Raw genomic sequence first — 22,865 nt, forward strand, 5'->3', positions numbered from 1 at the left:
CCCGGGCGGAGAGCAGGAGGGTAAGGGAACCCAGGAGGACAGCTCTGCCACGTGGCTCGCAGTCTCGGGTTTAATGGTGATGGGATTAGTTTCCAGGTTGTCTTTAGCCAGTCATTCTGACTCAGAGTCCTTCCTGGTGGTGCACGCCTTGTTCAGGCAAGATGGACGTCAGAGAGGATTCTGGGACGTAGGACATGTGGTGTCTCCTTTTGACCTTTCCTGAACTCTTCTGGTCGGTGGTGGCTTATTAGTTCTGTGTTCCTTACCAGGACCTCCTATCATAAAACAACTCATGCAAATGGTTACTATGGTGCCTGGCCAGGGTGGGCGGTTTCAGTCGGTGTGCTTCCCCTAATGGAATCAGCCTGGTTGTCATTAACATCTAAGCAAAGGAAACCGTCAGATTAACAAAGCAATCTAATTGTGATGGAGTCCTACACTTGCCAGGATTCTACAGCGCTGTCCCTGTGGGTTTAATCTCTAAAATTGGTCATCTGGCAGACGCCACCTAGGGCTGTCCCTGTTCGGTGTCAGGACAGAGCCTCAGGAAGGTTAGCTGGGGCCACCTGGCTCCAAGCACATCGTGCAAGGACCTCAGAAGGAAGTGTCTGGTCAGAAGACCCTTCAAGTCCTCGGGTGCCACCCCGATGCACTCTCTCCTGGGCAATGTTCATTACATAGCATGTTAAGAGAGCATAACGTCACTCAAAACAAGGAGAACATCTCTGTGCAGCATGGCTCAGCGGGTCAAGAATCTGCCCGAAATGCAGGAAATGCAGGCTCAATCCCTGGGTCAGGAAAATCCCATGGAGGAGGAAATAGCAACCCACTCCAGTATTCTTGCCTGGAGAATGCCATGGACAGAGGAGTCTGGCGGGCTACAGTCAACAGGGTCACACGGAGTCAAACATGACCGAGCAACTCAGCGCATAGAAGAGGTTGAGCGAGGCAGATACAGGTGATGGGAGAGCCTTCCTGCAGGACGGTGGGTGAGAGGCCTGGGTGAGCAGGGACAGAGGGAGGCCTGCTCACCCGGGGTGGGTGTGCAGGGCTGGCGGTGGACACGTGGGGACGCGGACATGACGGTTCTGACGCAGACACTTGTGGGCAGGCAAGAAATAGCAGCATCTGTGTGTGAACAAGGAGAGGGAAACAAACACATCACACACACACACCATGCACATCACACACCATACACACCACATACCCCAGACACACTATGCACACCACATCACACACACACCACGTACACACTGCATACACCATACAGACTACACACACCACAGCATACACACAGTACATGCAATACACAACATACACACTACACACACGCACATGTCCCACACCATACACACACCAGAAACATTCCACACAATACACAATATACAAAACACAATCCACAATCCACACACCACATTCATACACTCAGTGCATACACAATACATAACGCGTACCACACACTTAACACACATCGCACATGCAACACATCACCCAGACACAGTACCCCAAACTACACATACACTGACACAATACACAGCACATGCACCACTTAGAAATCACATGAAGAAGAGAAATTCCATGGAAATTCGAGCTTCACAAACTTGACTAAAGGAAGCAGGCATTCAAAGTGAAAGTGAAAGTCGCTCAGTTGTGTTGGACTCTTTGCGACCCCATGGCCTATACAGTCCATGGATTCTCCAGGCCAGAATACTGGAGAGGGTAGCCTTTCCCTTCTCCAGGTGATCTTCCCCACCCAGGGATCAAACCCAGGTCTCCCACATTGCAGGCAGATTCTTGACCAAATGAGCTATCACGGAAGCCCAGGCATTCAAAATAAGATGCAAATAATGGAACAATCTTCAAAAAGAGAAGGAATGATGTCTAAGAGTCAAAATAAGAATGGTAAAGCAAAAGGCCGATATGAAACAAGCAGAAAGAGATTTTTAAAGACCAGTTAGAAAGTATAAAAATATAGTTTCACAAGATAAATACTGGATAACAGAAAATCACTAGAGATTTAAAAGACAGTACCAAAATACAGAACCTAAATACTAAGAAATAAAGAGAGAGAACACGTGAAAATGATACTCAAGGGGTAAATTAAGAAGCTCCAACACATGTGGAGGGAGCACGGGCTGCAGGGTGAGCAGCAACGTCTGCAGTGATGACGGCTTAGAAATTTCAAGTAAGTAGACAGTTCACACATGTGTTCGGAGCACTTGGCAGAAGCGCATATTCTGTGCTCAGCAGGATGCACTTTAAAGAATCTGTATCTAGGTGCCTTCTAATAAAACTGAAGATCATCAAAGGTCAAAAGAAACTTATAAACACTTTGAGAAGAAGAAAAAAGTTTAACCCACAGAAGACCGATAAGGTCTTAAATACATGTTAAAATTAAGCACTACCCAAAAAAAAAAAGCAATGAAAGAATTCAGTACATCAGTTAAAGGATGTAGCTCCTGCAGAGAGCGTGATTGCTAGTATCACATTCGAAGTACAATCCCAAGCACAGGGTCACATTTCTAAGAGCCATACACTCATGTCACAATTATGCTGGGTTCTGTTCACCCGTGGCTCTGTCTACACCTCAAAGTCTGTATAAACAACTTTCAGTTTTACCCCTCCAGTCTTGCTCCCTCCACCCCCAAATATCTGTGACCACAGAGCCTCTGTCTCCCCCTCCTCAAGCTCAAGTCCCACACAACAAACTCTCCCATTAGTGTAAGAACACTAGTGTTAGCTGCTCTGCCTTCTGATTGTCTGAGTGCTATTTGCATCCATTGTATCCTAGTGACCGCAATTTCTCTATGTGTCATAGTAGTATGTGTCTTCAGTGTAGGAAGGAAATGTGATTTGTATCTATATTGTATTTTGTAGGTGAGCCTCTATCAGTGCATTAAATGTCAAATAACTATGTAAATAGCTTTAAAACTATTTTATAATTTGCACAAACCTTCAGTGTAGTTTTATATAAAAGTTTAAATGTCTTTTAGTGATATTTGGGGAAACTAGCACGCAGTTATTTTTAGGGGCTGGGAACCATGAAACACATACTTTTTTCAACGTAAAATGAAGTGTTGGTTCCTGCTTCCCAAAAATTTAGTAGTGGATTAGATTTGGGAAATGAGCGCTTGCTGTGTTTGTAATGTAGTCATTCTTGCTCTCACTGTAGATGTGTATTTTCATTTTCTGCTTTAAGAGTTTGTTGAACAGCAATGAAAGGAACTCTCTACAGAAATCTCTGCGATGGACCCAGCTTTGTAGGAGGGCTTCCGGGCCCCGCAGCCTGACCCTGTCACTCTGTGGCTGGTCCGTTGCTTCAGGCTGGGCCCCAGCTGCTTCTTGGTCTGGGTGTCATTTCGCTCCACCACTAGGACCCAGCCACCTCTACTCTAGCTTCCAAGGTCAGTCACAGTGTGAGCAGGAGAGTGGTATGTCCTGCTTTCCAGGATCCAGGAAAAAGCTCCCTGCAAAGCCCCACTCCTTCTGATATAAAATAAAAAGTTTCAGAAAAAAAGGCCCATTCTTCTTCAGATGACGTAGATAAGACTCTGGGATCCCCCTTTGCTGATCTATGAAAAGTCCCAACACATACTTCTCAGTTCCCATTCTTTGCCTCTGAACAATCAGCTGAATTCTTTATGCCCACCGACCAATCTGAAAAAAGTTCCTGACTTGTCTCTCCAACTCCCAGGCCTCCGAACTCTAACCCACCCTCACTGAGCCAGTTTACCACTTTTCCCAAGGACCAGCCACCTACAAGGAAAGCGTCCCCTGATCGGCTGTCCCCTCATGCCACCCAGCCCACACCTGGTTCTTTGTTGCCCTGTTGACTCCCCTCCTCCTGGATGCCTGCCCTTTGAGACACCCGCAGGTGTGAGGATCAGAACACTCTCCCTATGGCAACAGACCCCTCCCCTTACTGCCTTAATCCCTTAGAACAAAGGCTCTGCTTGCTGTTAACTGAGAATTTCAAGCACAGAGATCTGTTGAAGCAAAAACAAACAAACAAACAAACGAAAAAACACAGTGTTTTAATTTGGGGTTTTAGGACTACAGCCTGGAAAACACTTGAATTGTATTCCATAGGACTTCAAGATGGAGGAAGCTCGTAAAGGCAAAAAGCATGGTTATGTAAGTTGTTTGTCAAGAATTAGCACTGGAGGGATTTCCCTCGTGGTCCAGTGGTTAAGAATCTACCTTGCAATGCAGGGGACGTGGGTTCAGTTCCTGGTTGGGGAACTAAGATCCCACATGCCGTGGAGCAACCAAGTCCACAAGCTAAAGAGTCTAAGTGCCACCGTGAAGATTCTACATGGGGCAACTAAGACTCCGCACAGTCAAAATAAAGAAAGAAAAGAAAAGGTCAGCAGTATTAAAGAAAAAAAAAAAAGAATTAGGATTGGTTCTGTAAGAAGAAAGTGTGCTTGTTAAGCAAGGTTTGATTGGGGTTGAAACGGTTACATATTTCTGAAGGGACTAGCTGATAACATTTTGCAAATGATTACCTGTTTGGTGCCGTTCAGAAAGTTCAAGTTCTCCTGATGCAGGAAAGTGCCTGAATCCACATCCCTGGGGCCCACCAGCTCCATTTTGGATGCCTGAACCATAGTCACTTCATTTGGATTTTTCAAATGATCTAAAATATGTCATCATATCCCAAGTCCAGAATTGTTTTTACCTGACATCATTCACCCATATCTTTATAACTTGGGCGGTGGATATAGGGCTTCCTTGGTGGCTCATTGGTAAAGAATCTGCCTGCCAAGCAGGAGATGATGGGGTGGGGAAGATCCCCTGGAGAAGGGAATGACTGCCCTCTCCAGCATTCTCTCCTGGACAATTCCATGGACAGAGAAGCCTGGTGGGCTACATTCCACGGGGTCACAAAGAGTCAGACATGACTGAGCGACTAAGCAACAACAACCGTGGGTTTCAGCATTTGTTCCTGAAATTCCCCCAGGGCAGGAGTTCTGCCCTTAAACTCAGCTCAGGGGCCAGCATGCCCTCCACTGACAGATACTGTCTCAACCTGTGAAAACTGCCACCTCTGCTCTCTGCCAGCCACCAGCTCAGAGGTCGACCTCTGCAACACGGGTAACTCCCACGGCCTCAGCACTGCATTATCTCATCCCACGTGCACTCACGAAATCACGAGTGCCAACGCATGGGCCGTGCTGGGCTTCCTCCGGGCCTGGCAGCTGTGGACACTGCCCACCTCAGCCTCATGCGTAGGTCTCATCTCAGACCTCATCTCTTTCACCCTCTCATCTCTTTAGAGGCTTCCCAGTCTCAGTGTACCTCAGAACTTAGGAAAATCATTCACTGCAATACTTCTATTCAAAATAATAAGTAAGTACTGAAAGAGGACATTCACAAAATCTGTGGATGCCAAAACATTCCACAGGGTATATAACATTAAATCAGATAATGAGCAATGTGATTGCCCTTCCTTAAAGAAATGAATTTTAAAATTTAGTCCATTTATATGATGAACCCTTATAAAACATTTAAATAAGCAATTTAGATTTTAATGAATCAATACAGTTAGATCTCAAAAAAATATGCTGAGTTTGAACATTTTGGCTTAAATTGCTCTAAGGATTATAAATATTAAATTCTCAACGACTGGCCTGTCTCTCAGATAGTAAACTATAAAGCATGTAAGATGTTTTGGCAACAACCTTTTCATAAGATTAATATTTTGTGAATAACTAGAATTAAACTGTGATTAGCTCTGCATCAGGATGTTTGCTACTTTCTACCATAGTAAAGTGAAAGTGAAAGTTGCTCAGTCATGTCTGACTCTTTGAGATCCCATATACTATACAGTCCATAGAATTCTCCAGGCCTGAATACTGGAGCAGGTAGCCTTTCCCTTCTCCAGGGGATCTTCCCAACCCAGGGACCGAACCCAAGTCTCCCACATTGCAGGTGGATTCTTTACCAACTGAGCCACAAGGGAAGCCCTAGTAAACATCATCTAAATAATTTCCTCATGCTTGGAACCCAGGCGTAAACTCTGCTGAAATAATGTAATTTGGAAACGTAAGGTCATCCCTGAAGTCACTTGTACTCATGAGAATCTGACTATTTTTCCTTTGAATTTTTTTTCCGATGAGTAACAACAACATAAGCTTGTGTGGGTAAATGACACTTCATCTATTTTTTAAAATTAATTAATTTATTTTAATTGAAGGCTAATTACTTGACAATATTGTAGTGGTTTTGCCATACATTGAGATGAATCAGCCACGTATTTCAGGCACAGAGGACCCCACAAGCAGCCCGACACAACTAAAGCATTTTCATTTCTCAGCTGGAAGAGTCTCTGCTCAGATCCCGGTATTTGAGAAATACACTATTGGGACTTCCCTGGTGGTCTAGTGGCTGAGCGTCTGCCTGCCAGTCCAGGGGACATGGGTTCGATCCTTGGTGCCGGAGGATCCCACAATGCCCTGGAGCACCTAAGCCTGGTGGCAGCTATGTGCCACAACTACTGGAGCCCGCCTGCCCCAGAGCCCGTGCTCTACAACAAGAGAAGCCACCGCAATGAGAGGCCTGAGGACCGCAGCTAGAGAGGAGACCCCACTCACTGCAGCCAGAGGAAATCTGAGAACAGCCAGCAAGACCCAGCATAGCCAAACACTAAACAGTAAAAGGAAGAAAAGAGAAAAATACTACTGTGTTCTGCAACACGTCAGATGAAGTGCCTAAGCATCTTCCTGCTATTCTGTGGGATACTGTAATTGTGAGTACGTGGCACTAGATGTCTGTCAAAATCCATAGACATTTATAGCGGAAAGAATACATTTTAACATATGCAAATTAAAAAATCATTTAGGAGTTCAGAGGGTCTTAGGAAGGAATGGAAGCTGTAACAAAAGAATATAATGGTCTTAGAAGTGTGAAACCGGCTCACTGCAGGGGATAAGGAGGAAAAGACTGATGAACCACTTGGAAGAGAGCAGAATTTCTACAACGAAGGGAAAAGGAAAATGAGCTCCAGTGCTGGGTTCCAGCGAATAAAGGTGTTCCCAATGAGGGTGTAGGTTCACAACACTGCGGCCGTCCTATGTGTGTACTGGAAGCAAACGATTCAGTAAGTGGATGGTGGATGGTGGGAGCCTGGTTTCCAGGTGATGGAGTGAGTTCACAGAACCAGCAAGAAGAGCAGGCTAAGATGATCCACGTGGTGAAGGGTCAGGAGACCTCAATATAAGCTCACATCTAGCTTAAACATAGATGCTTGGCCATGTATTGGGGCATTTGTAGGTATGTTGCATACACGTGTTAGTGTACACACATGCTTTTCCTTCATCTGTCAGCTGAGAGGGCTTAGAAACACTTAGAAAGACGCTCCAGTCACAGAGAGCACACCATGCACCCAGATCTCAGCTCCTAGCACCACATTCCAACAAAAAAAAAAGAAGAAGAGCTCCTTAGAGAAATGGCCGATCCTAAGACCGAGCAGAAAATCCACAAGATGAAATAGATATGGAAGTTCTAATCCCCGTACCTGTGAGCATGGCCTCACCTGGAAATACCCTTTGCAGGTGGTCAAGCTGAGGTCGTCGGGACCGCCCTCCTGCAGTACGGCTGGTGAACATGTAAACGGGGGGAACATGGACGCAGAGTCGGGCATGCTCTTGGGGTGGACACAGGGAGGAAGCTGGAGTTATGCAATCACAAACCAGGGAGTGTCCATGACTGTGAGCAAACCACCAGAAGCCAGCAGAGAAGCATGGATCGGATTCTCTCTGCCACTTCAGAAGAATCCAGCTCTGCCTTTATTTCAGACCCCTGGCCTCCAGAACTGTGAGACAATTTTGTTGTTCAGTAGCTCAGTTGTGTCTGATTCTTTGCCACCCCAGGGACACCAGGCTCCTCTGTCCATGGGATTTTCCAGGCAAGAATCCTGGAATGGGTCGCCATTTCCTTCTCCAGAGGATCTTCTGGACCCAGGGATTGAACCTGTGTCTCCTGCACTGGCAAAAGGATTCTTTACCATTGAGCCACCTGGGAAGCCCTGTGGGCTAATACTTTCGAGTACATTAAGCCTCCCAGTTGGTGGTACTTTGTTACAGCTGCCGTACGTAGCAAACACACACACACATGCCTTTCCTTTATCTTCTTTTTCAGCATTGCTTTGCCTGTTGCTTTGCTCACGCTTTACAATCAGTCACTTCTAGGATCTCATACAGGAAGAAGAGAAGTCATCTTCCATTTCTGTCAGTCCCCACTGACCTTTCACTCACTCTTTCACCTGTTCACTCTTGTCCACGTCCACCTGCCACCAAACTGGACCAGTAACAAAATGCTCTGTCTTGCCCATGTCATCACTAAAACCTACTCAAGCAACTTTTTTTCCTCATTAAGAAAACTTCATTTTAATATTGCCTTATTCATGAATTTTCTTTTGCAAAGTCTTTTGCATTAGTTATATATGTTTACCAATTATTTCACTCTTTATTTATGCTACATTGGGAAGTCTAGAGGAAAAATAAAATTTGCACCTGACTTTGTACAATATCATTGCATACTGCAAACAACTGCACAGTCTGATGAGTTCATGAAGCGTTAAATAACTAAGTAACTGGTATTTTAAGTTATTTATATGGTGGAGAAATCAGTACAGAGTTGTTAAAAATGTTTTAATCATGTTAGAGTAAAAAGGTGATAGTTTTGGTTTCCCTGCAACATTATGACGTGTGCTGAGTCGCTTCAGTTGTGTCCAACTCTTTGTGACCCCAAGGACTGTAGCCCCCAGGCTCCTCTATCGGTTGGATTCTCCAGGCAAGAATACTGGAGTGCATTGCCGTGCCCTCTTCCAGGCGACCATCCTGACCCAGGGATCAAGCCCTTGTCTCTTATGTCTCCTGCATTGGCAGGCGGGTTCTTTACCACTAGCACCACCTGGGAAGACCGCATTTCTGTCCATTTATGGCTAACGTGTCCTCCCATATGAGTCGTAGGACCATGATCCTCAGAGCGCCTGTGCTGAGCAGGGACGCTGGATGCAGACTATGACAGACCCCAACGGATGATCACAACACTGAACCTTTGGTTTGTGGGACAGAACCCCAGTCCACCACTCCGCTTTTAAGACAGATGTTCCAGCTTACCGTTGAACCCTTTGGTCAGCAACCTGCATGGTCGACATGCCCACCATCAAATCCATCATCGAATGCAAAGACATATAAGATACAGGCCTTGATTAAATTCCAGAAGCACAGAAAATTGTGTGAACATTTGGCTCAGAGTCTCATGGAATCTGTTCCTTCTATTGTCTCCTGTCCCAAGACTTCACACCAAGTTTCCTATGGCTGCCTGACTGAGGAATAAAAACATCAATGTGATGGATGATTTTTATAATTTATTGGCCCTTACCAGCAGTTGATGGCTGCAATATTATAGCATCGTAGAGAGATGTTCATAAATGACCAGGGTTGAACGTAAATTCCTCCCATGGCCAGCGCTTTAAGCAATACAGTCTGTTGTCCACTTTTTTCTCAGCTAAAGCAGAGCTGAGAAAAGGTTCCATGCTGATTTGCAAGCTTCAGTGAATGGGTTTCCTGGAGATTGGGCATTTGGAATGAATTGGCCGAAAGCCTGGGGAAGAGGTACAAGGAAGGGCCTCGCAGGCTGGACCCAGGCTGTGAAGGTGTCTGTAAACTGTGAATACCTAGCAGAGAGCTCCTCTGCAGAGGAGGTTATCAAAACCAAGTGGACAAGTTTGCAGCAACATGGATGGACCTAGGGAGTGTTACACTGATTGAAGTCAGACAGAGAAGGAGGAATATCATATGGCATCACTTATATGAAAGTGAAAGTGAAGTCGCTCAGTCATGCCCGACTCTTTGCGACCCCATGGACAGTAGCCTGCACCAAGCTCCTCTGTCCATGGGATTTTCTAGGCAAGAATACTGGAGTGGGTTGCCATTTCCTTCTCCAGGGAATCTTGCTGACCCAGGGATTGAACCCAGGTCTCCCGCATTGTAGACAGATGCTTTACCGTCTGAGCCACTAGGGAATCTTAAAAAAAAAAATGATACAAATGAACTTATTAATGAAACAGAAATAGACTCATGGACTTCCAGAATGAGATTATGGTTGCTGGGGGGAAGGATGGGATAGTTAGGGAGTTTGGGAAGGACCTGGACACACTGCTATGTTTAAAACAGGTAACCGGCAACGGCGGACTCTGCAGCACATGAAACCCCGCTCAGGGTTAAGTGGCAGCCTGGATGGGAGGGGAATATGGGGGAGAATGGATAAACGATAACAACAAGGAAAGTACAGGTGGACAAGATTCCTGTTCCCTCGGGTGTCCTCTCCCGTCAGCCACACCAGCACCAAACGAAATGGCATGGAGTTTGCTACAAGGCGACACGTGGCTCAGCAACATGGACCTCCTTTCACTGATGCCGGTCTGGCCCCTGTCACTCCTGAGCATCCACCCTGACAATACCACTGTGTCCTGACACGGCCTTCAGTCCTTGAGGGCACCATCCAAGTACTTGTGCCAAGGTAATTACATGAAACGCCTTCCATTGTGGAAGGAGCGATGATTGGTCTTTTCCCAGCTAGAAATGGAGTTTGGATGTGGATTTGAGTGTCTGACCTGCGGTACCTCTGCCAGCACCACGTCTGTGGTGCTGAACTGCCCGATCCACCAACATGGTACCTCACCATCACGCTCCTAACAGAGCAAGAAATGTCACAGCAAAAGTCATACAGAGATGGACTCATGTCCCTGGAATTCCCTGGTTTTAATAATACAGAAGCACATGGTCAGATGAGACAGCGGACAGCTCTAAGTCTGTAGTTATGGTTCCAGTTAAGAAACAATACCCTAAAAAGCTGGAGCACTATCACAGGAAGCAATGCTGCTTTAAACCCAGTGAGCACTTTATATGGAACTGTTTCTCCCAGAGGCAGTATGTATGTATCTGGAAATGTATGGGTTAAAAATTGGGGATGCTCCTTTTATACTTCCCTCTCACCATAACATCTAACAACAAACTTCACTGAATAAGGGGTCTTAACAGGCAGGGCCAAGTTTGCAGTAAGGCAATTGAGGCAACCGCCTCACATGTAAAATTCTAGGAGCGTCAAAAACTCATCATCAATACAAATATTATTTTAATGCAATTAAAAATATATCTCTGATGCATAAAATATCAAAAATTTAAATAAAGATAGGATTAGTAACCTGGGATAATTGAACTTTATTTAAAATTTTCACTTGGTGAAGAGAAATTGTCCAAGAGGGCAGTTCTCAGTTGAAAACGAGATAGCAAAGAAGTTGATTTTGAAAATATTATTGATGCATTTTGTTTCCATTAAAGCCAGAAGAGTAACATTATAATAAGCTCTGCTTTTGATGTAAATATCATATTTAAACATGTTTCAAGTTCCAATATACCTACGTTCAATTTTTCAATAATTTTTCAACTAATTTAATGTTCTAGAAAGAATCATCCATAAAAACAAAATACATGGAATACCATATATAAAAGTACATATTTTTCCTGCAGGCTCAAGCGTGGTTTGGCTTACATTGGATTGTGGCTTCATTTCAAATTTTAGTATTTTTGTTCATCGTGGATTTTTGGCATCAGTATTGATTTTTAGAATATTGCAATAAAATATTATTCACCTTGATTAGAGTTTTTTGGTGTCCCTTAAATTCTGTGGCTTAGACAAATGCTTCCCTTGTCCCTCCTGATTTCCAATCCCGGGACTTAGGTCCTGTATCAGGGTTTTCCAGAGAAATAGATCAATAAGATCTGTATCTAAAGATTTATTATAAGGAATTGGCTCACACAATGATGGAGGCTGAGAAATGCATTCGTTTAGCTGGAGACCCAGGAAGGACAATGGTGTGGTTCTAGTCTGAAAGCAGTGAACTCAGAACCCAGGAGAGCCAATGTTTCAGCATGAGTCCAAAGGTCAGGAAAAGACCAGTGTCCCAGCTCAAGGCAGCCAGGAAGGAGGACTCCTCCCCATCTCTTGGAAGTGGCAGCCTTTTTCTTTCCGTTCAGGTTGCCAGTTGATGAGGTCTGTCCAAGTCAGGGAGGGCAACATCCATTACTCAGTCTACCGATTCAAATGTTAATCTCATCCAGAAACAACCACACACACACACACACACACACACACACACAGACTGTGGTTTGACCAACTATCTGGACTCCTCATTGTCCCAGTCAAGTTGACACATCACATTGACCATCACTGTTTCTAGGGGAGGAATGATCCCACCAGGCCACACAGCAATGTCTCCACTGAATCAAAGCTGAGACTACGGCTGTCTTGATGCCACATGATTCTGTATTTGCTGGAGTAAGTGATTCACTCTGATCACCAGGAAGACCTAGGGACTGTTGCTGTTTAAAACCCAGGGAATCTCCAGTGTTCACTTCAGTACTTTTATGGAGGTAAATATAGATGGAAAACTACAATATCCTAATAAAAACAGAATCATTGAAGTGAAAGACACTTAAGAAATAAAAGTTTAGGTTGCTCCTTATGGCAGAAAGTGAAGAGGAACTGAGGAGGTTCTTGATGAAAGTGAAAGAGGAGAGTGAAAAAGCTGGCCTAAAACTCAACATTCAAAAAATGAAATCATGGCATCTGGTCCCATCACTTCAAAGCAAATAGATGGAGAAGCAATGGAAACAGTGAGAGACTTTATTTTCTTGGGCTCCAAAGTCACTGCAGACAGTGACTGCAGCCATGAAATTAAAAGACGCTTGTTCCTTGGAAGAAAAGCTATGACCAACTTAGAGAGTATATTAAAAAGCAGAGACATTACTTTGCTGACAAAAGTCTGTCTAGTCAAAGCTATGGTTTTGCCAGTAGCAAAATGTGAGAGTTGAACTATAAAGAAGGTTGAACGCCAAAGAAGTGATGCTTTTGAACTGTGGTGTTGGAGAAGACTCTTGAGAGTCCCTTGGACTGCAAGGAGATCAAACCTGTCAACCCCAGAGGAAATCAGTCCTGAATATTCATTGGAAGGACTGATGTTGAAGCTGAAATTCCAATCCTTTGGCCACCTGATGCGAAGAACTGACTCATTTGAAAAGACACTGATGCTGTGAGATTGAAGGCGGGAGGAGAAGGGGACGACAGAGGATGAGATGGTTGGATGGCATCACTGACTCAATGGACATGAATTTGAGCAAGCTGGGGCTTGGTGATGGACAGGGAAGACTGGCATGCTGCAGTCCATGGGGTCACAATGAGTCAGACACGCCTGAGCAACTGAACTGAACTGACCTCATGCAAGAAAACAAGGCTGGTCAACTATAATACCACCTAAGAATTAGAGCAGGTGGGATGGAGAGAGTGATAAAAATAATAAATATCAACTTTGTTACAATTAAAGAGTGATTGTAACAACTGCACATACTACAATTTGTGCATATGAACCAATTTTCCTTCCTTCCTCTTTTCTCCTATTGTTCATATAAGCATCATTGATAGTGACAAACTTCACAATTTAACCTTTAGGTTACAGAATGGCTCATGGAGGATTGTGACTGGAGTAGCAGAAAAGTCAACACTGTCCAGAGGTAGATATAGTGATTTGGGGGTGTTGCGTCTCCCCTTTTATGAGCGAGAGTATCCTCATTTTATGAGGCAGTTTGCATTTTCTAAGCCCAGAAATCTGTAGGTGATAAAATGGGAAGGAATGGCAAAGAGTCAGAAGGGTGTCCCTGGATGCCAGGAACACCCTGGACCCTGGATGCCAGTGAGAGGTGAAGGTCATGTGTCTGCTGTTTCTCAGCTCCAAGATCACGTGATGCTGAGATTGTGATTCTAACCCCACTCCTCAGGCTTTCTCCTCCACTTCCTCTTAGGCTCTGTGGGCGGAGATGCTGAAGAGAACTAGAGGCAAGAGGAGAGGAAAAGGTACTCCCTTCCCGGCTCCAGCTCCCCCAGGCATCTCCCACCACCACCCCGAGCAGAGGGCATCTGTGGCTCAGGACTCTCTCTGCCCTGGGCACCAACCTCTAGCACTGGCTTCATGACACAGCTCGTGGTGTACCAAGGCTGCCTGAATGAGGCTCTCACTCAGATCTAAGCACCAGCTGGCTCTTGAAAGTGAAAACTGTTAGTCACTCAGTTGTCTCTGACTCTTTGCGACCCCATGGACTATAGCCCTTAAGTCTTCTGTTCTGGGATTCTCCCGGCAGGAATTCTGGAGTGGGTAGCCATTCCTTTCTCCTGAGGATCTTCCTGATCCAGGAATCAAACCAGATCTCCTGCATTGAAGGTAGATTCTTTACCAGGTGAGCCACCAGGGAAACGCTAGTTACCCCACATTCTGAGATCTGAGCCTCAGCGTATGGGGCCCCTCTTCTGAGCTTTGAGTGAATGGAACCCCACTTCTTCTTTGTGTGTCCCCAAACTAAAGGTACTTAACTGCTTCCTTCACTTATTCATAAATGGCTTACTGATAAACCCTGGACAGGTTTGGTGCATTCAAGAATTACCGACATCTGGGTTACTTCTTTTTGCCTCTTTAGACTTTCAACATCTGCTATAAATATCAGTATATCCCCCTCTGTTTGAAATACCTTACATGATTTTATTTTCCCCACTACCCCTTAATGGGTTCAGTTCTTTGGAGAAACTTCATGCCTCCTGCATGTTGAATACTAGGGATTCTTTTGCTGTTTGCACTTGCAGTGACTTTGTGAGTCTTAGAACTGAGGCCAGTTCTTTCTGAGACAGACTATGATCCACCAGAGAAGTGCAGAAATGAACATGAATAATTTTGTTGAGATTAAAAAAATGATAAAGTTAAGTATTGTCCTGTGATGAGCCCAAGACTGACAGAAAACTGTATCATGTGTCACAACAGCTGGCCGGTGAAAAAGTGGTCTTCAGAAGAAAAAAGGGGGAGCTCGAGTTTCCAAAGGAGATTAATTACCTTGAGTCACACTGGGAGGCTTGCACATGATGACTAATGCAGGGTGTGAGCATGTTTTAGAGACGTCTGTTGACCAGTGTTTGCTTTTACAGGTCATGATCTGGGACTCTTGCAACCAGAGGCAGCTCTGAGGACACATGCTTGCTCTTTGGAAGAAAAGCTATGACAAACCTAGATACCTTATTAAAAAGTAGAGACATCACTTGGCTGAAAAAAAGGTGCTTATGTCAAAGCTATGGTGTTTCCAGTGGTCATGTACGGATGTGAGAGCTGGACCATAAAGAAGGTTAAGTGCCGAAGAACTGATGCTTTTGAGCTGTGGTCTGGAGAAGACTCCTGAGAGTCCCTTGGACTGCAAGGAGATCCAACCAGTCCATCCTAAAGGAAATCAATGCCAAATATTCATTGGAAGAACTGATGCTGAATCTCTAATACTTTGGTCACCTGATGCAAAGACCCTGATGCTGGGAAAGATTGAGAGCGGGAGGAGAAGGGGACAACAGAGGATGAGATGGTTGGATGGCATCACTGACTCAATGGACATGAGTTTGAGCAAACTTTGGGAGATAGTGAAGAACAGGGAAGCCTGGTGTGCTGCAGTCCACAGTGTTGAAAAGAGTTGGACACAAGTTAGGGACTGAACAACATCAACAACCACATGAATACAAAATTTAATAATAAGGAAAACTGTGTGTTGAGGAGGAAACCAGTATGCAGGAACTCTCTTTACCTTCTGATCATTGGGCTATAAACATAAAATAGTTTTATATGAATAAAGTCTGTTGATTTAAAAAATCACTTATATTAAATAAAACTGGACCTATAAGATTGATGCCCAAAACGGGGGCAATACACTTCTCAGAGGAACCATACTCAATGAAAATCAATCAAGGCAAGGGATGAAATCAAATAAATCACCATAAAACTAAAATGAAATCACTGTGGCCTCTAGCTGGAGACTACACCCAGTTCCTGGTGGAAACAGCCATCTCCAACAGCAAAGAAATCCACAAAATGCGTAAGGTGTGTTAAGAGGCTGCCCAAGACACTCGGAGAGGAAACCGTGTATGAACTAGAGACGAAGTTGGCATCATCAGGACAAGGCCATGGGTTCCCAGGGGCTGTTGCCGTCATGGCAACACTGGTCATTCCTCAATGCGAGAGTGTGCTAAGATTTACAGCCAAGAATTTTATTTTTTCAATCAATTTTTATTGGAGCATAGTTGCTTTACAATGCTGTGTTTGTTTCTGCTATACAACAAAGTGAGTCAATTGTACATATACATTTACCCAGTCTTTTTTAGGACTTCCTGCCCATTCAGGTCACTGCAGAGCACTGAGTGGGGTTCCCTGCGCTCTACAGTAGGTTCTCATCAGTTTTCTGTTTTATACAGAGAATCAATAGTGTTTATATGTCAATCCCCATCTCCCAATTCCTCCCACTGCCCGCCTTTCCCCTCTGGTATCCATACATTTGTTCTCTACATCCATGTCTCTAAAAAGTAAATAAACAACATAAAATTTAGAATTTGGTAAAACAACAAAAATAAAGCCAATAGTTTTTGAATGCTATCTATAGCCTTAATGACTGTGTGGAGGGGTTCAGCTTGAGAAGTGCCAGGACCTCTCCTGGGGCCCCAGAAGAAGACAGGCAGCAGGGGAAGCCAGATGTCAGAGATTAAGGGCAGGGCTGCTTCAAAGAAGGAGGGGCTCCGAGAGCACAGTCTGGGTATGGGCCATGCCTTCTCTCTAGGTCTGGCCCTAGGGGGTCAACATCTCTCCTGATGTTCCTCCTTATGGGAATTTTCTAGAGCTTTCCTGGCTTATCTCTGAGAACAATTGCTTTCTGAGGTCAGGAAAAGAGATGAGACCTCTGTGAAGTAAGTTACCTTGCCATATGCTAGACAACAGGTAAAGAGAGTTGAAAAGCATGAACTAATGAGAAGATTACACAGAAAATCAGGAGATCATGGCAGAGACTATAATAAGGCTGGGGAGTCCCACTGGGTCCAAAAAATTGTAGCAACTTAACAATTTAGGGTACTGTTGCTGAAAAAGAGAGAGAAAGATGAACTGTTTTTCAGATCTCTAACTATAGCAGCAAAATACACGACTGGCCTCTAATTGTCATGCTGTTTTTCTAAAACAGCATGTTTATTGAAAAAAAAATAAAATTAAATAGAGAAATAATAGAAAATGACAAGGAAAACAGACAAGCTATTATTTCCCAGCCCAAGTGGTCGCTGGTTCTCAATGGATGGTCAGTTAACTGTGGCAACACTTGCTTACCCAAAGGCTCCATTTTCAGCAATTTCAACTTGTGTTAGCAAATATTTGTGACAGAGCCCATGAATTCAGTCTTTCACGCCCACCTTAGATTGGGAAACTGTACGTGAGACACGAGGTCCTTTTCCTTTGTTTATCTGTACTGTCTGCGTGCAGTCCTGCAGACTGCTGAGCTGTGTAACAGTCAGCCAGATTACTGACTTAAGTCAACAATTCTATTGTTTTATCATTCCGGGGGCCAGAAATCTGACATGGCTCTCCCCAGGCTAAAATCTAAGTTTGGCAGGATGTAGTTCTTCCCAGAGGCTGTGGGGAAGAATCAATCTGTCTCCTGCTAATCCGGAAGGTTGGAAGAGTTCAATTCCTTGCAATAGGATAGACGCCCGTTTCCTTGTTGGTTGCCAGCTGAAGGCTGTTTCCAGCTTCTGGGGGCCATCTGCCTGCCTTGTCCACCTTCAAGCCAGCAATGAAGGGCTGAGTCTCTCATATGCTTCCAGACCTTCTTGCTTCATCTTTTGCTGGTACATCCCTCTGACAATTACTCTGTCTCCCTCTTCCACTTTTAAGTTTCACACAATTACACTGAGCCTACCCAGTGTATCACCTGGGGGAAAAAAATCCAGCCTGATCTCCCTATTTAAGGAGTAACCTTAATTCTATCTACAAAGTTCTTCCATAACAAAACATGTCCGTGGATTCCAGGGATTAGGGTCCGGACATCTGGGGGCATTATTCACCCTGCCACATCTTTCAATGAGAGCAGCACTCAGGTGGGTCCAATTATGTCAAAATTCACACACCTGTCCTTGTATGTTCTTAAAACACTAATTCATCTTTCATACCCTCTTTTCTACTCCCAAGAGCCATATGTTTCCAGGATAATGGCAAAGACAAAGCACTCTAATTCTTGCTGATACACCTGCCCTTTGGGAGAAAAACAAAGAACTAAGAGAGCCTCATTCTCCTTGAGCTCCTTCACTAACTAAAATCTTCTCTGAGCCCACCCTCAACATTCTCCTGACCTCCCCACCTGCGGTCTCTTCATGGTATGGACACAGAGCCTAGACAGAGGGAAGACCTTCACTGATCTTTGATGACGGAATACCCACTCTGCCCATTCAATTGGAAGACTTGGGGACTTGAAGGGATCTCAACTCTCTACCTCCCAACTGCCAACCACTTATTTATAACAGTTATCATGGATACCACAATGGAAAGAGCCATTTACGCTAAAAAGGAAAAACTTTTGGTTGGTGTTTTGATTTGTAAGATCCTCGATGCATTTTTCATACCCAAGGATTGTTGGTTAAAGGCAAAATCAGCAATCCCAGAGTGTCAAGGAAGCAATGAATTGCTTGCGTTCCGAGTTGAACTGCAAATACCGTCAAGTCGAGAGAGCAAGTATCAATTCCTCGATTGCCTATGTGCCTGGAGTCTGTGTGTTTATGTGACCCAAACAAGTCAAGGTCATAGCTTCTAACCTAAAAGGAAGCTATGACAACTTGCCCATTTCATCTGACCACCAGGGAAGGTGATGGGAATTGGGGGTTAAAAGTAAAACCAGGAACATCCTGAAACCCATTAGAAAAGAGATCAGGCAGTTTCATTGGGAAGGGACCCCAGGAAACAAAGTCAGAGGGCTCAGGAGACACCTGAACACAGGCGTTTCTGTTCAGACCAGGGCATCTTCGATGTCACTCTTGAAAACACCGAAGTTCAAGATCCCTGTTTCAGTGGAAGCTTCCCTGAGCTGTGTCACTGGACAAGGTGCAGGCAGGGCAGCCTAGTTGGCATTGCAGGTCACACTCCTCTCCTCCTTTCTACTGCCCGTGTAACGAGCTTCCTCTTTAGAGAAGAGCACCTTCCAACTGAGTCTCCTGGGGACGGAGAACGTCAAGGGGCACGCCACTTCCGTACTATTCTTGCCAAACATGAAAAACGTCAATATCATCCGGAAAAAACATCAGGCAAACCCACAGCCCAGGAGTTCTTCCACGTGCCTGACAAGAGAGGTTGCCCAAGAAATGCAGTGGGAGGTACTAGGTGCACAGCAGCAAAGTGAACACTTTGCAGGGCAGGCGTCTGGGACGTGGCTGCTGCTCCTGAAGCTGCTCCTGTGGTTGTTTTCAGCACGAGGACTGTGTCTTACGTACAGGAGCTGGGAGGCCACTGTGGGTGGTAAACCCAGCTTAAGAGAATTAGCCATGCAAAAGACGGTTGAACTGAGCACTGCGGATATAACTATGATGTGATTCAACGGTTGGAGTAGAAACAGAGGGTAGATTTTTGTGCTGGTGGTTTAGTTGCTAGGTCATGTTAGACTCTCACGACCACATGGACCATAGCCCTCCAGGCTCCTCTGTCCTTGGGATGTCCCCAGGCAAGGATACTGGAGTGGGTTTCACTGCCTTCTCCAATGCCATTATTGCACATACAAATGGCTTTTTGAAGGGAGGAGTGCTTGGCCAGAAAAATGAATAGTATGCTCTGGGAGTGTTCTGAGAGATAAAAATGCAAGACAGCCTGGAGGTGCCAAGGACAGCCCCTGGGTTTGCAGGAGAACAATCTGAGTTCAGAGGATAGTAGCATCTCCCAAGTAGCTGGACAGAGTGAGCAAGAATGATCACCTCTCTGTACACCATTTCTACTTTTGATCCACGTATTTGTTTCTTACAGCTGCTCTAACGGATCACTGCAAACTTGGTGGCTTAAAAGAGTGAACGCTTACCATCTTACAATTGCGGGAGCCAGCCTTACGGTGCGGAAGTCAGGGTGTGGGCAGGGCTGATTCCTCCCAGAAGCTCCAGAGGAAGACTCAGCCTTTGCTTCTTCCAGCTTCAGGAAGCAGCCCTATGCCTCAGCCTCTGCCTGCTTCGCTCCAGTGCTTGCTTCCACTCTCATTGCCACCTCTCCCCCACGGACCCTCCTTCCCTCTTGAAAGGGAGCCCTGTGATTGCATAGATGGCCCACTCAGATCATCTAGGTGGACCTCAGCTTGTGAAGTGGAATCCAGCAGAAGAGCTTCGGAGGACCTCAAAGACAAACCTGTGAGCTGGACTTTCTACAAGAAGAAGCTGGGGCGATTGACAGCATTTAAAATAGGTTCCTGGCACGAGAAAAGAGCAAGCCAATGAGTGACTGTCATCTGCTGTGAAAGGGACTGGGGTCAAGGAAGACGACTGGGACTTTGGACACCTTGCAAAGACCCAGGCGCTGGAGTCCCCCAGCAAAGAAGAGTAGTCCCTCTGGGGGAGGAGGATGGAGCAGAGGGAAGGACATGGAGGGACAGATCCGGGGCTGGGCACACACACTAGGGACGAGGAGGAGGGGCTTGGAAAAGCTCATTTTCCTGAGAGTTGCAGCAGCTGCCGGGTGGGCCAGGAGACCCCAAGCAAGGATGTGTCCCTTGACACAGCCCTGGGAGGTCTGCTCCCAGATATTGGGATAACTTCGCGTGTCCTCATTCTCTTAGGGCACGTTTATCATGCTTTTCTAGTTTATTGTTTTCTATGTTTTAAATTTTGAAAGCCAATGGAAGACCATGCCACCTTTAAGAACTGGAAGGAAGAAATCTCTGGTTGTTCTGTTTGCTTTCCATTTCCCTGAAAGAGGACCATCATGAAGGCCCAATAGAAAGCATGACAAATCACAGCTCGAAATGCCGCTCGTGTAAGCTGATCTTACACCCAAGTCTGACAAAGATCACGTGGAGACTCCAGTCGAGATTAGCATGGATCTTCCCTCTGCCGTGTCCCCAGCCCCCACTGTCTGTGACATTGACTTGCACCTGCTTTGATCATGGGATGAGTTTTTTCCTTAAGAAAGCTTTGATAATAATGAGATAAGTTACAAAAAAAGCTAAACTTAACATCATGATAAAAAAATCAAAAAACTTGTTATTATACTAGTTATAAAACCAAGCTGGGTCTTCTGAAATAGAGTGTCTATATTTGCACCTGCTACATCACACGTCTTTCTCCTCTTCTCACTTGGTTAACACCTAATCCCATGCACAAGTTAATTGGAAATATCGATTCAAACTCACCGAGGGATCATAGGCTGAGTATTCAAGACTATCTGACGTCTTTGACTCAAGTACTTTAAAAGTTATCACTTCCAGTGGGAATCTAATTTGGTCCTTTATTGTATATTCAGATGAAAACCCAACAGGCAGATGGAAATGTTCATGTGAAACCCTATTGGCAAAATTGCAGGAAAGAATTCTCATTCAGTCTCTTGGAAATAAACATGATAAATTCAACTTAGTTTTTCGGCAATATAATATACTTAGCCAGATTTTCATTCCAACCATTTTTTCTTGGTAATATGTTTACGTGATTGTTATCTTTTTCTCTTGAAATTTCTTACTCTTTTCATCTTTTTAAACATTTTCCAAATATAAGTAAGTCTTTAAAAGGTACGAGGAGCTCTATTTTTTAGAATGCTTGACAGAAATTCTGATCCAAATTATTGTGATCTTCACTTTCAGTTTAAATAGAATATTTGAGTTTAACCAGATACAAAGCAAAGTCGAGACATAATCTGCTCTGTGTGGTGTGAGAAAAACCCACTTCCAACTGTTCTGTCTGCCCCCCTTCCCCACCCAGCCCAAGCAGAGCTCTAAGACTCCATGACCACCTCCGTAGAAAGATGCCTGAAAAAGGGCATTTTTGTCAACAAGCCCCTCTCCATCTGTGACCAGAACCTTGGAGTCCCGGCTCAGTATGAAACATGTTGTCTGGTGCCTTGACGATCTAAACCATTTTGAAACCTAATTTCTTTCTTTTTTTTTTTTTTGCCTGCTGTACGTAAGTCCCCAGAGGGACTCAGAGCCCCCAGGGCACATGGTGAGAACAGAAGCTCTCAGAGTAAGTCCATTAGGAACAAGATGAAAGACACAGACGTAAGACTAAAGCTCACTTTGCTGAAATAAACCTGTTCCATTAAATCTCACTGAACACAAAGAGTGCTATCGAAACACAACGAGGTCCAACAGCAAGTGCTTAGGCTGAGAGCCCCGCAGACGTCACCTGGTTCCCCCCCTGCCTTTCCTCTCCACACCAAGAGGGCTTTTCAGACGTCAAAACAGCAGCAACAAAATATTCCATTTACATGCAAAAAGACACAGTCTCTCAAAAGTCATCAGGACAAGCTTTGTTTTCCCCTTTTGTCCTAAGAACAAAAGCACTCATGAAGCACTTCACTCCAGGTCTCACATCACCGGCAAGGACGTGACGTGAGTTGCCGCATCAGCACCTAACTGGGCGGGAGGTGGCGCCGGACCCTTGTGGGGCAGCCAGTTGGGGTGACACTGGTCCCAAGATGCACGTGCCCCTCTCTCTGGAGACAACAACAATGGTCCAGGAAGGACCGAGCAGGCAGGACACAGGAGAAGTAGCTACAGGGTCAGAGCACTTTGGAGGAAAGACACTCCTGAGGGCGTCATAGGCAGCTCCACACGTGCACACTCAGCCATCACACGGAGCTGTATCCTGAGGGTCCGTGTCTGGTTTGTTCTCTGCTTGTGGCCTCTTGAAATGCTTAATGTCATCAAGAAGCGCCCTGATTCTCATTGTGCTGGGCTGTACAGCTCTGTGGCCATCCTGGGGAGGAGGCAGGATAGAGGCAGTCAAGA

General features: G+C 45.0%; 1 long non-coding RNA gene across 1 annotated transcript; it reads left to right on the forward strand.

Annotated features, from left to right (window-relative positions):
- Positions 1 to 4,896: 4,896 nt before the first annotated feature.
- LOC145516473 (uncharacterized) lies at positions 4,897 to 21,512 on the forward strand. The gene is made up of 2 exons (XR_014061417.1): positions 4,897 to 5,352; positions 18,092 to 21,512. It is a non-coding gene; the product is annotated as an uncharacterized LOC145516473 (long non-coding RNA).
- Positions 21,513 to 22,865: the final 1,353 nt, after the last annotated feature.

This window comes from Giraffa tippelskirchi, chromosome 8 (assembly GCF_054371585.1).
Source record: "Giraffa tippelskirchi isolate mGirTip1 chromosome 8, T2T-mGirTip1v1.2.pri, whole genome shotgun sequence".
NCBI lineage: Eukaryota > Metazoa > Chordata > Mammalia > Artiodactyla > Giraffidae > Giraffa > Giraffa tippelskirchi.